We start from the raw sequence: 22,127 nt of genomic DNA, 5'->3' as shown, positions 1-22,127 counted from the left end.
AATGTCAACCAGTTTTGTCCAAGAAATAAAAGGCAAACAAAACCTTTATTTGATGTTATTTTAGGAATTGCAATTCATAACACAAAGATTTGGAAGAAAATCTTGCTCTGAAGAGGAAAGAAGAGGACAGAGTTTATAAAGACAGGAAACTGGATTTCCCGAGGGAATACACAGGTCATTTTGGAAGAGTTGTGATTAGTGCCGGCAAACAGACTTATACTGTACTATGCATGATTGATTGCTTATGCCTATTGCTAGGTAAAATTTATTTCTTAAGAGAAAGTTTAATGATACAGAGCCAACTCCAGAAATTGTATGAGTGTGCAGTCATTTGGTTTAGCCCAGTTCAAAAGTTTAGTCTCACCTAGAGACAGTGTGCTAGCTCCACTTCCTGAAGGCCTCCCAGCTCCATTTTGGATTCCTCTCTTGACAATATCAGCTCCATTTTTATGTTTTTCTTTCACGGTATTAAACTTGTTGTAGCAGTTTAAAATGTTTAAGGAAACTCAATCAGTAGTTTTATTTAGGGTAATTTGATCTTTTTTTTTTTTGTATTTTTCTGAAGTTGGAAATGGAGAGGCAGTCAGACTCCCTCATGCGCCCAACCAGGATCCACCCGGCATGCCCACCAGGGGGTGATGCTCTGCCCATCTGGGGCGTTGCTCTGTTGCAACCAGAGCCATTCTAGTGCCTGAGGCAGAGGCCATAGAGCCATCCTCAGTGCCCGGGCAAACTTTGCTCCAATGGAGCCTCGGCTGCAGGAGGGGAAGAGAGAGACAGAGAGGAAGGAGAGGGGGAGGTGTGGAGAAGCAGATGGGCATTTCTCCTGTGTGCCCTGGCTGGGAATCAAACCTGGGACTCCTGCACGCCAGGCCGACGCTCTACCACTGAGCCAACCGGCCAGGGCTTAGGGTAATTTGATCTTTAAAAATTATAAACTAATAGGAGATTAATTTAAAAGCAAGTGACAGCATATTGTCTTTAATTTTTACAAAAATTCACAAGATTCATTATTAAAATAACAAGTCAGACACTTAAGACAATTTTTCCAATTTATAGTTATAATAAATTGGACATTCATTAAATACTAGTAAATGTGGCTGTCCTTTCCATGAATGATACCACCCTCAGGTATAAACTGAAAGGACATCATAGAATAGAATGCAGAATGGGGGACACAATCTCCATTGAGAGTTTTTATCAGATTAAATAGGTTAAAAATATATATCATTGCCTATATATCCAGGAAGTATTTTTTGGTCTTTTTTTCTTTTGTATCCTGAAGTACTTTAGTAGCAAGCAATTTACCTTTCTCAGTGCTGAATTTTGAAGTTAATCAATAGGTTGTTATCTGCTTTGCACAAACTCATGAATTTTTTTTCAGACACAAAAAATTATGAACAAGAAGTCCATCTGTACTGGATAACTTGTCAGAGAGGTTATCCTAAAAGAATTGTCATTGTAAGCCCTGCTAAGACAGAGGAAATTCATCTCGGTGGAGGAAATGCTCTGACTGTAATGATATCACCACAAACGCAAGAAATGGGCTAGTCAGAACACGTTGTTTGTAACCTTCAACTGCCATTCAAGTGATCCAGCTTGATTTCTTCTCTATTCCCATATTCGATTAGGAATCAGACTTCAGTTCTTCCTATGATATGGTATGAGCCTTTGGTTCGCCCGTTGACATGGTATGACTGCATGATGGGTGCAGTGAAACGGGAGTGGGGAGGGACCACCCACCACTCGCCCATTCTCACCGCCACCATCATACAGTCCAGCTTTTATTCTTTCCCATTTCCAAATATGGAAATATTTAGCACTTCAATACCGAGGGGGAGAGGCCTCTCTTATTTTCTGCAGGATTTAATTCAAATAAAAGACTAGTTTTTGCCTGACCTGTGGTGACGCAGTAGATAGAGCGACCACCTGGAATGCTGAGGTCGCTAGTTCGCAGCCTCAGACTTGCCCAGTAAAGGCACCTAGGAGAAGCAACTACGACTTCATGCTTCCTGCTCCTCACTGCCCTGCCTTTCTTTCTCTCGCCTCTCCGTAAAAATCAATAAGTAAAATCTTATTTTAAAAAGGCTAGTTTTGCTTTTCTAAGGTAGTGTCTTTTGTCTTCAGCAGATTTCTGAGGAGATAATATAGTAAAATGTAGGTGGAAATACTAAATTAATAATTCTGCAGTTGTTTTTCAGTACCTAATCTCTGGTCTCCTGCTGAAGTACTAGTTCTTTCAGTGTCTATCAGATGTCCCTCCTAAAGCCATCAGAGTACACCCACAGGCTGCCCACACAGTTTTTCTTAGAATGACCAGTTCAGCCTTTAAGGTCAGGAGAGAACCTCCAAAAGGGACCTTCACAGCCAATCAGCTGTTTCTTCTGGCTCCAGTTCAGTCCCAATCTGTAGTTTATTTAAAGGACTAAAAGTTAGAACTGATCCAGTGACATAGCTTAGAGGTGACAGCAGCTAATCCCCAAAGGCTTTAAATAGAGTAAAACAACACATAAGGAGAAGCTTCCCTGGCATGTTTTCGCATAGTGAGAGGGATCGTTCATGAAAGTCATTCTCTTTGTAGCACTCACAATTGCACTGCAGTTAAAGGCCTGGTCACAGCCACATTAAGAAAAAAGATAGGGCAGCCTGACCAGTGGTGGCACACTGGATAGAGCATGGACCTGGGACACTGAGGACCGATGTTTGGAGCCTTGAGATGGCCAACTTGAGCACAGGCTCACCAGCTTGAGTGCCACGTCACTGGCTTGAGTGTGGGATCATGGACATGATCCCATTGTTGCTCACTTGAGCCCAAAGGTAGCTAGCTTGAAGTCCAAGGTCTCTGGCTTGAGCCCAAGGTTGCTGGCTTGAGCAAGGGGTCACTGGCTGGGCTTGAGCCCCCTGGTCAAGGCTAGTATGAGAAGCAATCAATGAATAACTAATGTGACGCAACTACGAGCTGATGCTTCTTATCTCCCTTCCTGTCTCTCTTCGCTAAAAATAACAAAATAAAATAATAAAGAAATAAAGATGGGGCAGTAGTGCCTGCATTTGCCAGGAGACAGATTTCTGTCTTTATAGCATAGAAAAATATCACTTGTTATGTCAGAGAAAACTATGTTTTATGAAACAAATGTACAGAATGTATCTATGGGTCAGTTATTATTTCACCTTATTCTAGAAACTATTGAACTTCAGATAATGATTCTTCAGCACAAATTTTAGTTCCTAAAGAGTCCTCCAAAGGCAAGACTAGGTAGCCCCTGTGTGAAATAAGACAGTGAGTGGTAAAGAAGGGTTAACTGGCAAGTTCACTACCACCTAATAACATTCAGATTTAAAAATATTTAAAAAACACTAAACGGGCCTCACAAATTCAAAACACAGCTGTAGGCAAATCTGGCACACACATGCTGGCTTGCCTTGCTGGCTCTCAGTTTGAGCAAAGAGATTGTAAAATTCATCAAAGGCTTGGAAATGCTGCTACTTTTTTTTTTAACTATGTGGTTTAATTTTGATGGCATGAATTGACTCTGTTATGAAAGATGAGGTGAAACACTCTTGCAATTCTCCTACCTACACTGTTCCACATTTCATTTCTCATTGCTTATATTTTACTTTGCCAGGTTATAAACCATCATATTGTGTTCTGTAATTGTAGTACTACTAGTTATTTAGACTTTGTTCTTTTTCTTTTTCCTTTTTTTTTTTAATGGATCCAGGGCTCATTTCCAGTTTTTGTACTACTTCTAAATTCTCCATCTTCATTTATTTTTTTGCCTGGATTTCTTTTTTTTTTTTTTTTTTTTTTTTTTGTATTTTTCTGAAGTTGGAAACAGGGGCAGTCAGACAGATTCCTGCATGCGCCCAACTGGGATCCACCCGGCATGCCCACCAGGGGGCGATGCTCTGCCCATCTGGAGCGTTGCTCTGTTGCAACCAGAGCCATTCTAGCACCTGAGGCAGAGCCATCCTCAGTGCCCGGGCCAACTTTGCTCCAATGGAGCCTTGGCTGCGGGAGGGGAAGAGAGAGACAGAGAGAAAGGAGAGGGGGAGGGGTGGAGAAGCAGATGGGCACTTCTCCTGTGTGCCCTGGCCAAGAATTGAACCTGGGACTCCTGCACGCCAGGTCGACGCTCTACCACTGAGCCAACTGGCCAGGGCTTTGCCTGGATTTCAACACCAATTTCTTGTTTCAAGAAGGGCTCACAGATTTTATATCTCTTACATACTATATTCTAAACACTACCTTCCCTGTGTTTTTTCACGTTTCAGAAAGCCTGCTTGCTGAACTTTATAACCAAATACTCATTTGGCTGGGTCACACTTTCTTGTCCTTGGAAGTTTGTAAATATTGGTACACTGCTTTCTGTCTTTGAATATTGCTGAGAAGTCTAACGCAAGCCCAATTTTCTTTATAAGTGACTTACTTTTTCTTCCTAAATACCTAAAGATTTCTTTTCTGCCTGGCTTGTAGTGGAGCAGTGAATAGAGCATTGACCTGAAACACTTAGGTAGCCAGTTCAAAACCTTGGGGTTTCCTGGTCGTGGCACATATAACAAGCAATCAACGAACAGTTAGAGTAAAGCAACCATGAGTTGATACTATTTGTTATCCCCACCCCCTATAAAATCAATAAATTATTTTTTTTCTTTTCTTATCTTTAAATGTCTATAAACCAAAGTATGTCTCCATGTTTATTATGCTTTATCAATTTTTTCTATCATACACCATGCATAATGTGTATGCTAGGATTATGTGTAGCATAACCCATACATAAGGATTCAATATGTTAATTTCAGGAAAATTTCTTTTATTACACATCCAAATACTTTTCCTATTTCATTTGTAGTGTGTGTTAAATGGTCTCTGTTCTCCGTATTGATTGCTCATATTTTAATTTTTTTGTCCATTTTCTCTGACTTCACTGATTATTATAAGCATTTTCTCTGCCACTAATTTTATTTTCAACCATCGTCCTTGCTCTTCCTAAATTATTTATTAGATCTATAATGGCGCTCTTTGGTATCTCAGTTAGTTTCCTTAGCTCTGAAACTTATCTGTTCACTTCACTCTGTTGTTTTACTATCCCAGTTTTGAGCCTTAGTTTTATGGAATAATAGTATCATTAAGTTATGAAGCACTCTCAGGGAATCTTGTTTGTTTGGAGAAGGTATATATTTTTATTTTAAAACCCATTTTCTCGCCCTGGCCGGTTGGCTCAGTGGTAGAGTGTCGGCCTAGCGTGCAGGAGATCCAAGTTCGATTCCCAGCCAGGGCATACAGGAGAAGCGCCCATCTGCTTCTCCACCCCTCCCCCTCTCCTTCCTCTCTGTCTCTTTCTTCCCCTCCCACAGCCAAGGCTCCATTGGAGCAAAGATGGCCCAGGCACTGAGGATGGCTCTGTGGCCTCTGCCTCAGGTGCTAGAATGACTCTGGTTGCAACAGAGCGACGCCACAGAGAGGCAGAGCATCGCCCCCTGGTGGGCATGCCGGTGGATCCCTGTCAGGCACATGCGGGAGTCTGTCTGACTACCTCCCCATTTCCAGCTTCAGAAAAATGAAAAAAACCCCAAAACAAACAAACAAAAAAACCATTTTCTCCCTGAAAACATGTCAGGGGCTACATGAAAAAAGGAGCTACACCAAACCTTGTCACTCTCATTGGCCATCATTTTTTGAAGTTTATAATGTAAAGTCATTCTTCTTTATTTGAATGTCCTTCATGAAGTGTTGCCTTTTCTTTTTTTTCTTTTTTCTTTTTTTTTTTTACTACTATTGTTCATTCCATTAGCTTTGGAGCAAGATACTGGTAATTTAATCTGGTGGTTTTTTTGCCATTTGTATTCAGAAATCTCTTTACCCATCCTATTCTCAAATCTTATGAACTTATAATATGTATAGATTGAAACTATCTAGATGTATATTGCAACTACATAATTTGTTAAAAAGTAAAATTTATTGTCAGAATTTATATTGCTCTTAGGAAGTTAGTCTTCAAAGCTGCTACTAGATGACAGTTAAGAGGCATAGATTTTAGCCCCCAAACTCTGAAACCCTGCAGACTTGTGTTCAAAGTCCTGATTCTACCATTCATCAGTTGTAGGATACTGAATAAGTTTATCTACTGCCTGCAAGGTCTGTTTCTTCATCTGTAAAAAGGGGATGAAAGTAACACCTACCTGGTAAGTTGCAAGGAGTAGTATACATTAAGTGCTTATCACAGCACCTGGCACTAACCCCATGTACTTTGTACATTGTATGTGAGGTTTCACCTTTCCATGATGCAGACCATGCAATGGGAATTTTTAGAATTAAAAGGAATCTAAAAGATTATCTTAGCCAAACCTCTAATAGTACAAAAGAGGAACTAAAATCATGAGAAATGACATCATAAATAATATTATACTTACTCTCAAATACCCTGATATAGGATTAAACCCTTGGTCAGTAAATAGGAATGTTTTGATCATGGATAAGGTGAATTTGCCATTGTAAATTATTAATTAGGTATCTAATTGATTAAAAACATAACAAAATCATTTCAGTGGGACCTGTGACAATGACCTCGGACCTCTGGATCCAGGTCCAATGCATTTTCAATTGATTAACAGCTTCTTTTAAATTATTAAAGGAATTATCTTTAATCCCATGAAAGTTAATAAAAGTATTTATATATAAAGAAATGTAGTGGGGTTTTTTAACCTGCTTAGGTTAGAGATACATCATTAAAGCTTCATGCTCTTGTCCATTCTGACTATAGAATAAAAATTTCAATCCAAATTCATAATAAAGATTATAGTTTTGAGCCCTGGCCTGTTGGCTCAGTGGTAGAGTGTCAGCCTGGCGTGCAGAAGTCCTGGGTTCGATTCCCGGCCAGGGCACACAGGAGAAGCGTCCATCTGCTTCTCCACCCCTCTCCCTCTCCTTCCTCTCTGTCTCTCTCTTCCCCTCCCGCAGTCGAGGCTCCATTGGAGCAAAGATGGCCTGGGCGCTGGGGATGGCTCCTTGGCCTCTGCCCCAGGCACTAGAGTGGCTCTGGTCGCTACAGAGTGACGCCTCGGAGGGGCAGAGCATCCCCCCTGATGGGCGTGCCAGGTGGATCCCGGTGGGGTGCATGCAGGAGTCTGTCTGACTGTCTCTCCCCAGCTTCAGAAAAAAAAAATTATAGTTTTGAAAACACTGTAGTGTAAATGGATGAAAAAAGTCCTTAGAGAAAAACATTTGTAATATATTAAACCACTGTGACTTGGACTACTATATAAATGTACATTGCTTTCATCCCAGACATTCCTAGAAGCCAGAGCATGAGCAGCCTTGGAGAATGTTTCACTGGATGAAACTTGTGTGCCACTCCTATTTTTCTGTTGCAGTAACCAAGTAACCTTTGTGCAACACAACACTCAGGCCATGCCCTTCTTATCTTAACACCCTCAAGAAAGCCCCTGACCATTCAGACTGTATAGTTGCTGATAAACTTATTCTAATCTCTCTTATTCCTGATGTGGCAACCAGTTAATCAGATAAACAGGTTAATTATAAATGGTTATGAACTAAAGACGGCCAGCAATACAATATCCCACTGCCTTGCCCTCCCAGAAAATATGAGAGACTATGGCTTTCAAGGACAATTTCTTCAGCTTTATTGTTTAATCTAAAGGAATGGCAGAAAATTCATGCCACTGGAGCCAGAAAGAAGCTGTGATATCTCATTTGTTAGAGATCTTTTTTTTTTTTTTTTTTTTTTTTTTTTTTTTTTTATTTTTCTGAAGCTGGAAACAGGGAGAGACAGTCAGACAGATTCCCGCATGCGCCCGACCGGGATCCACCCGGCACGCCCACCAGGGGGCGAGGCTCTGCCCACCAGGGGGCGATGCTCTGCCCATCCTGGGCGTCGCCATGTTGCGACCAGAGCCACTCTAGCGCCTGAGGCAGAGGCCACAGAGCCATCCCCAGCGCCCGGGCCATCTTTGCTCCAACGGAGCCTTGGCTGCGGGAGGGGAAGAGAGAGACAGAGAGGAAAACGCAGCGGAGGGGTGGAGAAGCAAATGGGCGCTTCTCCTGTGTGCCCTGGCCGGGAATCGAACCCGGGTCCTCCGCACGCTAGGCCGATGCTCTACTGCTGAGCCAACCAGCCAGGGCCTGTTAGAGATCTTTGACTACTATACAAAATATAATCTCTGGATGAAACTTGGAGGACTCCTCAAAGGAGTCCAAGCATAAGGCTACTTAGTCCTGGTCTGGTATTAAGCATCTCAAGTCATAGTGGCTCTTGTGTTAAAGGAGATGTCTGCCCCAATCATTCCCTCACTGCCTGCAGAGGTTATGATACTCTCAAATGAGCCAGAGCAGAGAAGTATCATGTGACTCTTCTCTCTGCTGAGCTGGGACCACTGACCATTCCAATTATGTTTCCCTCCAGTCCACACGGACCCAGGCCAGGGCAGTGGCACTTCACTTGCCCTCAGGTTGTGGTCTTTTTCCTCTTCCCAGGTGGGCTGACAGTGCCACAGCAGAGCTCTTGCTAGGAGAATGGAGAATGTTGCTTCCCTCCAAAGCAGCTCTGGTTAAGATGGGCACTGACAATACCCAATGACAGAGTCTTCCTGTACACAAAGGCAAAGCACCTTCTATGGTTCAACAGGGAAGTGCTATCTAGTGAGACACATCACCCTACACTCTTAACTGAAAACTTGGCCACTCAAAGCATCTAGCTTTCTCAGTAACACTGATCCTACCATAAAATTTCAGAACAAAGAACAAGCCAGAAATTTAATTACAAATAAGCTGTTCATTGTTTCCATACAAAGTGTGTTACTCAATCCAAAGGACAAATTTTTGAGTCAAACAATGGACTAGCACAGCAGTTTTCAACATTTTTCATCTCATGGCACACAAAAACTAATTACTAAAATTCTGTGGCACACCAAAAAATATTTATTTTTGCCAATCTAATAAAAAAATAAATATAATTTTGATTCATTCACAGCAAATGGATATTGTTGTGTTGGCTGTTGTCCCTTTTTTTTAATTTATTTATTCATTTTAGAGAGGAGAGGGAGAGACAGAGAGAAGAGAGACAGAGAGAGAGAAGGGGGGAGGAGCTGGAAGCATCAACTCCCATATGTGCCTTGACCAGGCAAGCCCAGGGTTTCGAACCGGCGACCTCAGCATTTCCAGGTCGATGCTTTATCCACTGTGCCACCACAGGTCAGGCTGTTGTCACTTTTTTACTTAACCATCTAAGGGGAAAATATTGCATATTTTAAATTTTCTTGTGGCACACCATTTTAAAATTACTGGACTAGCAAATTATAAAGAGGCTTCCATTGCTAAAACCCATAAAAATTAAAATAGCTAATTATACTTTATCTTTTAGGCTCGGTTTTTAACAATACATTTTTAATATTTTGTTAATGATGCATAATTTATCTTTTTTTTCTTCTTCACAGTTGAATCCAGAATCAACCAGCTTAGTCTAATGAGCATTCATTTGAGACTAAAGTAACTTTTGGCATGCCATATCCATATCCATCTTCTCGTTTAAAAAAAAAACAGTTCATCATTTTAATATGCATTTTTATTGATTTGAAAAACAGACAGAGACAGGAAGGGAGACAGAAGGAGAGGAGAGAGATGAGAAGCATCAACTCATAGTTGCATGACTTTAGTTTTCATTGATTGCTTCTCATGAATGCCTTGACTGGGGCATTTAAGCTGAGCCAGTGACCCCTTGCACAAGCCAGCGATATTGGGGACAAGCCAGTGATCTTTGGGCTCAAGCCAGCAACCCCACACTTAAGCTGGCAAGCCCATGCTCAAGCCAGCAACCTCAGGGTTTCAAACCGAGGACCTCAGCATTCCAGGTCCAAGCGCTATCCACTGCACCACCACCAGTCAGGCTCATATTTTCTTAAGAAATAAAATCCTGAGTTTTTTGCTAGGCATATTTCCAGCCTCCCTTGTAGCTAAGTGTGGCCATTTGACTAAGTTCTGGCCAACAGAATGTAAGCAGAGTGACATATGCAGTTTCTTGGTTGTACCCCTAGAGTGGAAGATGCGTCTTTTTATCCTAATCCTTCTCCCATCTTGGTGCCTGGAACTTGGACAAGGTACCTAGGTCCAAAAAGATGAGGTTAATAATTTAGGGACACTGATGGAACTATAGAATGATGGAGCCAACATATCCAATATTATGTAAGAAATTAATCAGACTGTTAAATGAGGAAATTCTATATTGTTTAAACCTCTATAAATCTTTGTTAGGGCATCTTAATCTGTATCCTAATTGAAACACCCTACAATTTCAATTTCAACTGTATTACATTTAGAATTTATGCTTTGGGTTACTAATTGCTATTTTACTTTCACTAATAGCTATAGAATACTTAAGTCAAGGAGCAATAATACACTCAAAGAATTATATACATTTCTATATAAAGAGGGATGATAAATTTGCTAAAATTTGATGTGCATTAACATCATGTAGTAGTTTAAAATGGACATTGGCTAAAAATCCAAATCCAGTAAACAAACACTATCTTCTAGATTATGCACAATGCTGTCTACTCATAAATGACATTAACACAATCTATTAGGGGAAATGCATTGAACTTGGCTCTTTTTGGAGCAACTAGGGCAAAATCCAAAAGAAGGTATTTCAATTATTCATAAAAACAAATAATCCTGTTGCTAAATCCTCTTAGCAGATATAATCAAATCATTCTCAGTCTATATTTAACAACCTTTTGAGTTTCAGTTTTAAAGTTGGCTTAGAATAGTTTGTTCAGAAGAGATAATAAACATGTTCAAAAGTTTCTAATATAAACTGAGATTGTTGTAACTATAATAAATTTCAGAGAGGAGATTGCTTTAGATACAAATTTCAATTCATAAATAACTCAGCTAGAGAACTAAGTGTGAAGTTTTAAGTCATTTGTTTTAGAATTATAAAGAAAAAAGTCCCTGGCTGGATGGCTCAGTGGTAGAGTGTCAGCCTGGCGTGCAGGAGTCCTGGGTTCGATTCCCGGCCAGGGCATACAGGAGAAGCGCCTATCTGCTTCTCCACCCCTCCCCCTCTCCTTCCTCTCTGTCTCTTCCCTTTCCGCAGCCAAGGCTCCATTGCAGCAAAGTTGGCCCGGGCGCTGAGGATGGCTCCATGGCCTCTGCCTCAGGCGCTAGAATGGCTCTGGTTGCAACAGAGCGACGCCCCAGATGGGCAGAGCATCGCCCCCTGGTGGGCATGCTGGGTGGATCCCAGTCGGGCGCATGCGGGAGTCTGTCTGACTGCTTCCCCATTTCCAACTTCAGAAAAATTAAAAATTAAAAAAAAGAAATAAAAAAGAAAAAAAGCAGTCAGGAAGAGATCTATAAGTTTTATTTCATTGTGATGCTCAATCTCCCCATAATTTCTTGTCCTACTGTGGCTACCACAAATAAGAGATAGTAATGGTAGAAGTATATTATTAGAAGAAGAGAAGAAATGTATGTGTGTAGTCTTTCTAATTCTCTTTGGGCTACCAAAATTGGGTGAGAGTGGTAATTTAGAAAACAGAAGCTCTAAATATTGCTAAAAAAGAAAGAAACCACATGACCTTTGGAAAGCGTTAGGGAACTTCTGGGAGAAGCTATGAGGACTTTCAGTTTCACAGACTATGCATAAGTCCTTAGCGGCATCTCATTTCAAAATGAGGATTCATAGCAATAAATCAACTTCTCTCAACTTCTCTATTTTTTCACAAATGGGATAGTGGTCACCATAATACTCAATCAAAGAATATCAGTCATTTATGATTCTTCCCTCCCCTTTATTTTGCCTTCTTATTGTCACTAATTGTCCCCCTTTCGCTTCATTTCCACCACCACTGAGTTTAGGCACATAGTACCTCACATCTCAGACCACTGAAACAGCCTCCCTTCCACCCACTATACAATCACTCATTAATTCACCAGTTGGATGAATATTTATATTAATTGGCACTATAGTAAGTGCTAAGGGTGCCACAAAGTACAAGTTAGACATCTTTCCTGCCCCCATGGAACTTAAGTTCTTGCCAGGGACACTAACAAATCAATTTTATATCTTTGTCCTCAAAGGCCCTAAAGAAAAATCCCAGCTTTTACCCTGTAATGGACTGACTTATGTCCCCTTCAAAACTCATATATTGAAGCCCTAATCCTCAGTGTGACTGTTGCGAGGATTTGGCCTTGAAGGAGGTAACTGAGGTTAAGTTAGGTCATAAGGGTGGGCCCTAATCTGACAGGACAAGTGTCCTTATAAGAAGAGGATGAGACGTCTGAGTTCTCTCTCTCTCACAACACAAGCACAGATGAAAGGCCATTTGAAGACACAGGAGAAGGCAACTATCTACAAGACAAGGAGAGCATCCTCTGGAGAAATCAACCCTGCTGCCATCTTGATCTTAGACTTCTAGTCACCAGAATTGTGAGAAAATAAATTTCTGTTATTTAAGTTTTCCAGTCTGTAGTACAGTATTGTGTTCTAGCAAACTGAGCTGACTAAGACATCCTATTACTCTAGTAGTTTCTACCAGGCAGGCACTATTCTCTAACCCCAACCCTCAGCTCCAGTGGAATAAAATTCTCCAAAGACACACCACTATTTTCTATTTCAAACCTTAGCTCATGCTACTCCTCATCACCGGTATTATCCTACTGTTTCAATAAAGAACTCCAATATTTGTTATAGCTCAACTGGAGGCAGATTTTTTTTCAGTTTTTTGTTGGGTTTGTTTTTTTTTCCAAAGTGAGAAGCAGGGTGGGGGGTGGGGGTGCAGACAGACAGCCTCCTGCATGTTCCCGACCAAGATCCACCCGGCATGCCCACCAGGGGGCGATGCTCCACTGCAACCAGAGCCATTCTAGCACCTGAGGCAGAGGCCATGGAGCCATCCTCAGCGCCCGAGCCAACTTTGCTCCAGTGGAGCCTTGGCTATGAGAGGGGAAGAGAGAGACAGAGAGAAAGGAGAGGGAGAAGGGTGGAGAAGCAGATGGGCGTGTCTCCTGTGTGCCCTGGCCAAGAATCAAACCTGAAACTTTCACACACCAGGCTGACACTCTGCCACTAAGCCAACTGGCCAGGGCACTGTAGGCAAAGTTTTTAAATTTCTCTAAGATCTTGGCCCTGGCCGGTTGGCTCAGCGGTAGAGCATTGGCCTGGTGTGCGGGGTACCCGGGTTCGATTCCCGGCCATGGCACATAGGAGAAGCGCCCATTTGCTTCTCCACCCCCCCCCTTCCTCTCTGTCTCTCTCTTCCCCTCCCGCAGCCAAGGCTCCATTGGAGCAAAGATGGCCTGGGCACTGGGGATGGCTCCTTGGCCTCTGCCCCAGGCACTAGAGTGGCTCTGGTTGTGGCAGAGCAACGCCCGGAGGGGCAGAGCATCGCCCCCTGGTGGGCAGAGCGTCGCCCCTGGTGGGCGTGCCGGGTGGATCCCGGTCGGGCGCATGCGGGAGTCTGTCTGACTGTCTCTCCCCGTTTCCAGCTTCAGAAAAATACAAAAAAAAAAAATTTTCTCTAAGATCTTGCTTCTTATGATAGAAGACTATTTGGAAGAAGAGGCTATAACTGAAGCATTAATGGGGATTTTCTTACTCTAATTGTTATCAAAGTACACATAGAGAATTAACCTTTTAGGAACAGGAATGGTAAACATAAAGTAATTGCCTACTTGGTGAATTTGTATCTGTCCTGCACTTTCACATATATTTGACAATTCATTGAATTTCATTTGATGCTCATAGAAAATGAATAAGAAGCTGATAATTGTCTTGGTCAAAACTAAATACAAGTGTGAAATATATATTATTTTTAAGTAATTAGGTATTCAATATTAAGTTGTTTGTTATTTTTCCAAAAAAAATAATGTCCTAACATACTTATCACAGAATGTGCTATCAAAAATGTCCTCTTTTTAGTAAACGGGATAGATTTGATTCACATATATTCATAAAATGGCTCATCAGGATTAAGGGTCACAGCATAAACAAAAAGAATTTCTCAGGCCTACCCAGTTGGTTCAGTGTATAGAGTGTTGGCCCAGTCAGGGCACACATGAGAAGCAACCATCTGCTTCTCTTGCTCACCCTCACACCCTTCTTTCTTCAGCCTCATGTGCTGAGCATAGCTCAGTTGATTTGAGCATCAGCCCCAGAGAAGGGGTTGCTGGGTGGATCCTGGGTGAGGCACATGCAGAAATCTATTTCCCCTCCTCTCACTCAAAAAAAAAAATGGATTTCTCCAAATAGTAACCATACCTCATACTTTCAATTCACTTGTACCATATTCTAAGCAGAGAAAGAGAGAGAGCCCATCAAATGTAGAATACATTAGACATAGCAAGGCCACACTGGAGGGATAAACTTACTGATTGCTAAAGTTTATTTTCTTTTAGATTACACCCTCAGTACTTTTGTCAGTTTTTGAATATCTGAAGTTTCTAATATACATAAACACTTTGGTCTTTCCCCACTAGACACCAGTTTCTTGTGTGCTCAGGCGCCGGAATAGCCACTCAGTTTTATGAACATTAGGTCTCAAACGAGTTTTGAGGTATTTTTTTTCTCTCTTCTAGGAGAGTTCTTATCACCTTCTACAGAAGTTTTCCTCTTAATAATAAAGGTTTCACAGGTTCAGAAAAATTTAACTGGAACCTTAGAAACACAAGGATTGACATATCTTAAATTTTAGTAGTGGCACTAGTCAGCAAAGTGGACCTCAATGAAACATGACACTGAAATAAATATTACAACTCCTAGGAAACATTTCCCAGAGAGGCATTTTAAATTTAAATTACATTAACATTATATATATATATATATCACCCCCCCAAAAAATGATTATCATCTTGGGAGAAATTTTTCTATGGGTCAGTAATAAGCTGCTCATATGTGAAGCCCAAATGTGTAACATATAAAATAGTTCCTACTGCTTCAGCTTTACCTGGTACAGACAATGAATGATTTTATACAATTCAGAATTTATATCCCACTTGGATCATCAGTGTCTGTTCAGATTTAAAATGTCACAACACTTAATGCAGGGGTCAGAAACCTATGGCTCTTGAGCCAGATGTGGCTCTTTTGATAGCTGTATCTGGCTCACAGACAAATCTTTAATAAAAAAATAATAATGTTAAAAATATAAAATATTCTCATGCATTACAATCCATTCATTTCCTAGCACTCATGTACATGGTTACGGGTGGCTGGACCCAATCACAGCTATCCTCCGACAACACCAAATTTTTATTAGATAATGTGTAACACACACATTATGGTCATTGTGAGGTCAGGAAGTAAACTTCTTTCCTTTTAATCAAATAGTCAGCTAGCTAATTGCAGAAACCCTTTTGATGAAGAAGATGGCTAAAAGAAAAGTGATGAGGAGTACCGTACTTTTCAGCAGGAATGGACAGAGGAATTCAGCTTTGTGGAGAGAGCAGGTTCTGCAGTGTGTCTAATATGCAATGATAAAATTGCATTGACGAAACAGTCAAATATAAAGCGGCACTTCGACACATGCCATACTACATTTACATTGAAATATCCAGTGGGGGACAGCAGGAAGAAAGCATGTCAAGAGCTACGGTGCAGAGTGCAAGCTAGTCAGCAGCAACTCCGTGTTTGGACCCAACAAGGTGACTGCAATTTGGCTAGCTTTGCTGGTGCTTTAGCAATTGTGAGAAACAGAAAGCCATTCACAGATGGGGAGTATGCCAAAACATTCATGCTTGATGTTGCTAATAAACTTTTTGACGACTTTTTAGATAAAGACAAGATAATCAAATGAATAAAAGACATGCCTCTGTCAGCAAGAACTGATCACAATCGTACCATTATGATGGCAAATCAAATTGAAGCAATGCAAGTGAAGACATAAATGCAGCACCATTCTTTTCTCTCGCTTTGGATGAGTCAACAGACATAAGCCATTTATCCCAGTTCAGCGTGATTGTAAGGTATGCTGTCGGTGACACACTATGTGAGGAAAGTCTTGCTGTTTTGCCTATGAAAGAGACAACAAAAAAGGAGGATGTATTCAAGTCTTTCACCGAGTTTACTAAAGAAAAAATCTACAGATGGATAAACTTATCTCGGTGTGTACTGATGGTGCTCCGTGCATGGTGAGGAAAAACAGAGGATTTGTAGCACTTCTTCATGAACATGAAAAGAGACCCATCCTAAGTTTTCACTGCATCCTACATCAGGAGGCGCTTTGTGCTCAGATGTGTGGGAAGCAGCTTGGTGAGGTGAAGTCACTGGTCATTCAGGTGGTCAACTCTATTGTTGCCTGAGCTTTAAATGATCGCCAGTTTAAAACACTGCTGGATGAAGTTGGGAATAACTATCCTGGTCTGCTTCTGCACAGCAATGTGCGTTGGTTGTCAAGAGGGAAGGTGCTCAGCTGTTTCATGGCTTGTCTGAGCAAAATCTGGACTTTTCTTGAAATGAAAAACATCGAGCATCCTGAGTTAGCTAACACTGAGTGGCTCCTGAAGTTCTACTATCTCGTGGATGTGACTGAACATCTGAACCAGCTCAATGTGAAAATGCAAGGTGTTGGAAATACAGTTTTATCCCTTCAACAAGCAGTGTTTGCATTTGAAAACAAGCTGGAACTCTTCATCACTGACATTGAAACACGTCATTTACTATACTTTGAAAAACTGGGAGAGTTTAAAGATGCATGCACAGCAAGTGACCCTGCTCAACATCTTGATCTCCAGCAGCTAGTGGGCTCACATCTAATCTCCTGCATCATTCAAAGCGTGCTTTGGAGAATTTTATGAGCACACTCATCTTTTTAAGTTCATCACCCATCCACACGAGTGTGCAGTGAACAGCGCCGACCTGAGTTACATCCCCGGTGTCTCCATCAGAGATTTTGAGCTATAAGCTGCTAACCTGAAAGCCTCAGACATGTGGGTGAATAAGTTCAAGTCACTGAATGAAGATTTGGAAAGATTTGCAAGACAGCAAGCAGAGTTAGTGAGCAAACACAAGTGGGGAGAAATGAAAAAACTTCACCCCGCGGACCAGCTGATTGTCAAAACTTGGAACGCACTTCCCGTCACATACCACACACTGCAGCGTGTGAGTGTTGCTGTACTGACAATGTTTGGCTCTATGTATGCATGTGAGCAGTCTTTCTCACATCTAAAGAACATTTAGACCAACCTACGATCACGTTTAACGGATGGAAGTCTCAACACCTGCATGAAGCTTAACCTCACCACATATCAACCAGACTACAAAGCCATCAGCAAAACCACGCAGCACCACAAGTCACATTAATAGTAAGAAGTACTTTATTTATCATTGGTTAGCAACAGTTTAACAACATTATTAAAAAGAATTCAGAGACTTATTATACTTTAAAAGTGTTGGTCTTGGCCCTGGCTGGTTGGCTCAGCGGTAGAGCATCGGCCTGGCGTGCGGGGGACCCGGGTTCGATTCCCGGCCAGGGCACATAGGAGAAGCGCCCATTTGCTTCTCCACCCCTCCCCCTCCTTCCTCTCTGTCTCTTCCCCTCCCGCAGCCGAGGCTCCATTGGAGCAAAGATGGCCCAGGCGCTGGGGATGGCTCCTTGGCCTCTGCCCCAGGCACTAGAGTGGCTCTGGTCATGGCAGAGCGACGCCCCGGAGGGGCAGAGCATCGCCCCCTGGTGGGCATGCCAGGTGGATCCCGGTCGGGCGCATGTGGGAGTCTGTCTGACTGTCTCTCCCCGTTTCCAGCTTCAGAAAAAAAAAAAAAGTGTTGGTCTTACATAACATGCACACATTTACTTATTTTTAGTGTTAATCATATTGTATGGCTCTCACATAATTACATTTTAAAATATGTGGCATTCATGGCTCTCTCAGCCAAAAAGGTTCCGGATCCCTGACTTAATGGCTTCTTCAGGCATCTAGGCACAGGTGTACCATGCTGTTTCTGTGATTTTTGAGGGTATTTATAGGACATTCTGCACAGTCACCTGTATGTCAGGTATCAACAAAGGAAAAGAAATCCTATTTTGTTCTGATTAAAAAGACATCTCCATATAAAATATTTAAATGATTCAGAAGAGTATATAAAAAAAACTCCAAAATTCTAGTTCCTATATGTGGCTCGTTGTAAACTAGTGTAAAGATGGGGGGGGGGGGAATACCTTTCCACATGTCTCTTATCCTACTATATGAATATATATATTTTAACATTTTAACGAACTAACACCAACTACATTATTTTGTAACCTGATTCTTTTCACTCACCAGTGGCTTTCCATGTCTGAGTAATTAATATTCATATGTATAAAATACTCTTTAATGGCTACATAATATTTGTATTCTTGTATATGCCACAATGTATTCAAACAATCACCTCTTTAGATTGTTCCAATTTCCTGAGATAATAAACTATAATATAACAGATATATGATTTCACTCTTGTGTATTTGTCCAATTATTTCTTTTGGACAATTTTCTTTTTTTCTTTTTTTCTTTTCTTTTTTTTTTTTACAGAGACATAGAGAGTCAGAGAGAGGGATAGACAGGGACAGACAGACAGGAACGGAGAGAGATGAGAAGCATCAATCATTAGTTTTTCGTTGCGCGTTGCAACACCTTAATTGTTCATTGATTGCTTCTCATATTGCCTTGACCGCGGGCCTTCAGCAGACCAAGTAACCCCTTGCTCGAGCCAGCGACCCTGGGCTCAAGCTGGTGAGCTTTTCTTTAAATCAGATGAGCCCTCACTCAAGCTGGCGACCTTGGGGTCTCGAACCTGGGTCTTCCGCATCCCAGTCCGACGCTCTATCCACTGCACCACCACCTGGTCAGGCTCTTTTGGACAATTTTCTTGCAATGGTAGTCTTTGTTGGGCCAAAAATTATTCACCATTTGAGCTTTTGATTTTTAAAAACATCTATTGCCAAACTGCCTTCAGAAAGTTTTATGCCAATTTACTGTCACCAATACTGTATGAGAAAGTCTGTTTCCAAAGCCTTGCAACACTGGGTTTTGCCTATCCTTTCCAACTTTGGCATGTAAGAGGTACATTAATTCTATTACTGTGTGACAAATTACCACAAACTTAGCAAGTTAACGTATATTTATTATCTCAGTTTCTGTGAATAAGGAATCCAGGCACAGCTTAAACGTGTCCTCTAAGGTCTCTTATGAGGCTGCAATCAGGGCATGAGCCAGGGCTGAGGTCTCATCTGAAGGACCCCTGAGGACGGATTTGTTTCTGAGCTCCCTCACATGGTTGTTGGCAGGATTCAGTTACTTATGGATTGTTGGATTGAAGGCTGCAGTTCTGACTGTTGGCCAGAGGCTGCCCTCAGTTTCTTGCCATATGTGTTATCAACATGGCAACTGGCTTCGTCAAAGCCCTCAAGGGAGAAACTCCCCTAGCGAGATGGAAGTCAGAATTTCTGTAAACTAATCAAAGAAATGATATCCTCCCATTGTTGAGGGTCTACTGGTTCCTAGAAGCAAGATACTTTAGGGAATGGGATTATACAAAGGCATAAAACCAGAAGAGAGGAATCACTGGGGCCATCTTGGAAATGCCTACTACAGTCTACCTCCTGGTCCCCAATGATTAACATCACTTCCACATACAAATCACATTCAGCCTCTCCCAAGGCCCTCACAAGTTTCATTGCATTCCACTCAAAGACTAGAATCTCATCATCTAAATCAGGCCCAGATGCAGATGAAGCACTTAAAGGTGCATGCATACCGTGTGTTATGGCACTTCACTTTATTGCGCTTCTCAGATGTTGCAGTTTTTACAAATTGAAGGCAAGACCCTTCACCAGCAGCAAAAAGATTGTGACTCGCTTTATTGCTGTGCTAGTTTTATTGCAGTGGTGTGGAACCAAACCTATTATATCTCCAAGGTATGCCTATAGTTTTATTAAATATATTTCCTGGAACATAATTCCTTGCAGTTGTGGGGGGGAACTGTGAAACCACAGAGAAAAGTTTTCTGCCTCCTAGACACCCAACATACAATGATGTGACAGGCAAAGAAAACAGCAACACACATTCCCATTCAGAGGGGAGAAAATGGAAGGCACAGAGACATGGATGGTCATAGCAGTTCTGAAATATATCACAGCAAATGTTGGAACTTCCTAGACTAGGTTTCCAGGTCTAGGAATAATTCTCTGCAAGTCTTGACTTCACTCTCTGGACTCCTGCTTCCATATTCGGAGTTTCCCTTCCTTTTTCATGAAAAGTAAATATATGTAAGTTTGCAGCTGACTAATTTTGTCAACCTGCCTCTGTCCAGGATTTTGGAATTCCAATAGCTTTTTTTTATTTTATACTTTCTCGATCCCTTTCTGTTCAAACTGGCAATGTTTTTGGTGACGTTTTCTCAAAATCTTTGTGAACCTTATGTGAATTTTACTGGGGTTTCATTCCCTTGAACAAAAGCCCTATCTAAAAATTTCTTCTGGGTAAAAATTTCTCCACGTTGGGCCCTTGCTGATTTTGCTGAGGAACAATACCCTTGACTTCCTAGAAGACCTATGTTTTTTTTGTTTGTTTGTTTGTTTTTTGGTTGTTGGGTTTTTTTTGTATTTTTCTGAAGTTGGAAACGAGAGGCAATCAGACAGCCTCCCGCATGCGCCCGACTGGGATCCTACTGGGATCCACCTGGCACGCCCACCAGGGGGCGATGCTCTGCCCATCTTGGGGCATCGCTCTGCCGCAATCAGAGCCATTCTAGCGCCTGAGGCAGAGGCCACAGAGCCATCCTCAGCGCCCGGGCAAACACTGCTCCAATGGAGCCTTGGCTGCGGGAGGGAAAGTGAGAGACAGAGAGGAAGGAGAGAGGGAGGGGTGGAGAAGCAGATGGGTGCTTCTCCTGTGTGCCCTGGCCGGGAATCGAACCTGGGACTCCTATATGCCAGGCCGACGCTCTACCACTGATCCAACCGGCCAGGGCAAGACCTATGTTTCTAATAGACAGTTTTCCTGAGATACACCTCTAATCTCCATTATCTCTTTTGAGGGACTGAGTACTTGGATACTTTGATCATCTGAGGGTTTTAACAAAAGGCTGTGTAGTCACACTTGCCTCTTTTTCTCTATGCCACTTTTCTAGTCAGTGCTTGAGAGTCACTTGTTTTAGCATTAGCATCATTTTTTTTTAATTTTTATAAATGGTTAAGATGGTTGATTGGTTCCTGTATGTGTCCTGACCCAGGGATCAAACCTGCAGCCTTGGTTTATCAGAACAATGCTCTAAGCAACTGAGCTACCTGGCCAGGGCTTACCATCATTTCTTATCTGAAGAGACTATTTTCAAAATCATCAAGTACCGGCTCCTTTTTTTTATATCTCCTCTCTTATTTCTCTCCTCTGCATTTTATCATAAATATCAAGAAGAAACCCACTTTTGCTTGGAAATTTTCATAACTATATATCTTAAGTATATCACATACATGTTCTGCTTTTCACATAATTCTAGGAGACATCTGATTAAGTTTTCTACCATTACATAACAAAGATGTTTCTTCCTCCAGTTCTCAAAAACATGCTCCTCTTTTCCCCGTAAGACTCACTGGAAATGTCTTTAAAGTCCATACTTCCACTCCCAGTCTGTTCAAGGCAATTTGGGCTTTTTCATGCTCCTCAAAATTCTTCTAGCCTTTGACCCCTGCTTGGTTTCAAAGCCACTCCCATAATTTTAGGTATTTATTATAGATGCACCCCACTATAGGGTACTAAAATCTCAAAATGAGTTTTCTATTGCTACATAACAATATTACCACAAACTTAACAGCTTAAAACAACCCGAAGTTTCTGTGGGTCAGGAAGATGGACATGGCTTAACTGGTTGCTCTGCTCTAGGGTCCCTCAGAAAGTGTTGGCCAGGACTGGGGCATTATGTGATGCTCTACCAGGGAAGGATATGTTTCCAGACTCGTGACTATTGGCAGGATTCAGTTATTTCTTTCTGGGTTTTTAGACAGAGCGTCTTACTTTCTTGCTGGCTGTTAGTTTCATACCACCTGGGCGGCTCCTCATGAAAGCTTACTTTACCAAAGCCAGCAACAGAAAAAAAGTGTATTAGCAGGTGGAAACTACAAACTTATATAACCACAGA

The sequence above is a fragment of the Saccopteryx bilineata genome, chromosome 3 (genome assembly GCF_036850765.1).
Source record: "Saccopteryx bilineata isolate mSacBil1 chromosome 3, mSacBil1_pri_phased_curated, whole genome shotgun sequence".
Lineage (NCBI taxonomy): Eukaryota > Metazoa > Chordata > Mammalia > Chiroptera > Emballonuridae > Saccopteryx > Saccopteryx bilineata.
The sequence above is the reverse complement of the archived record's forward strand: the minus strand, read 5'-3'. Positions refer to the sequence as shown.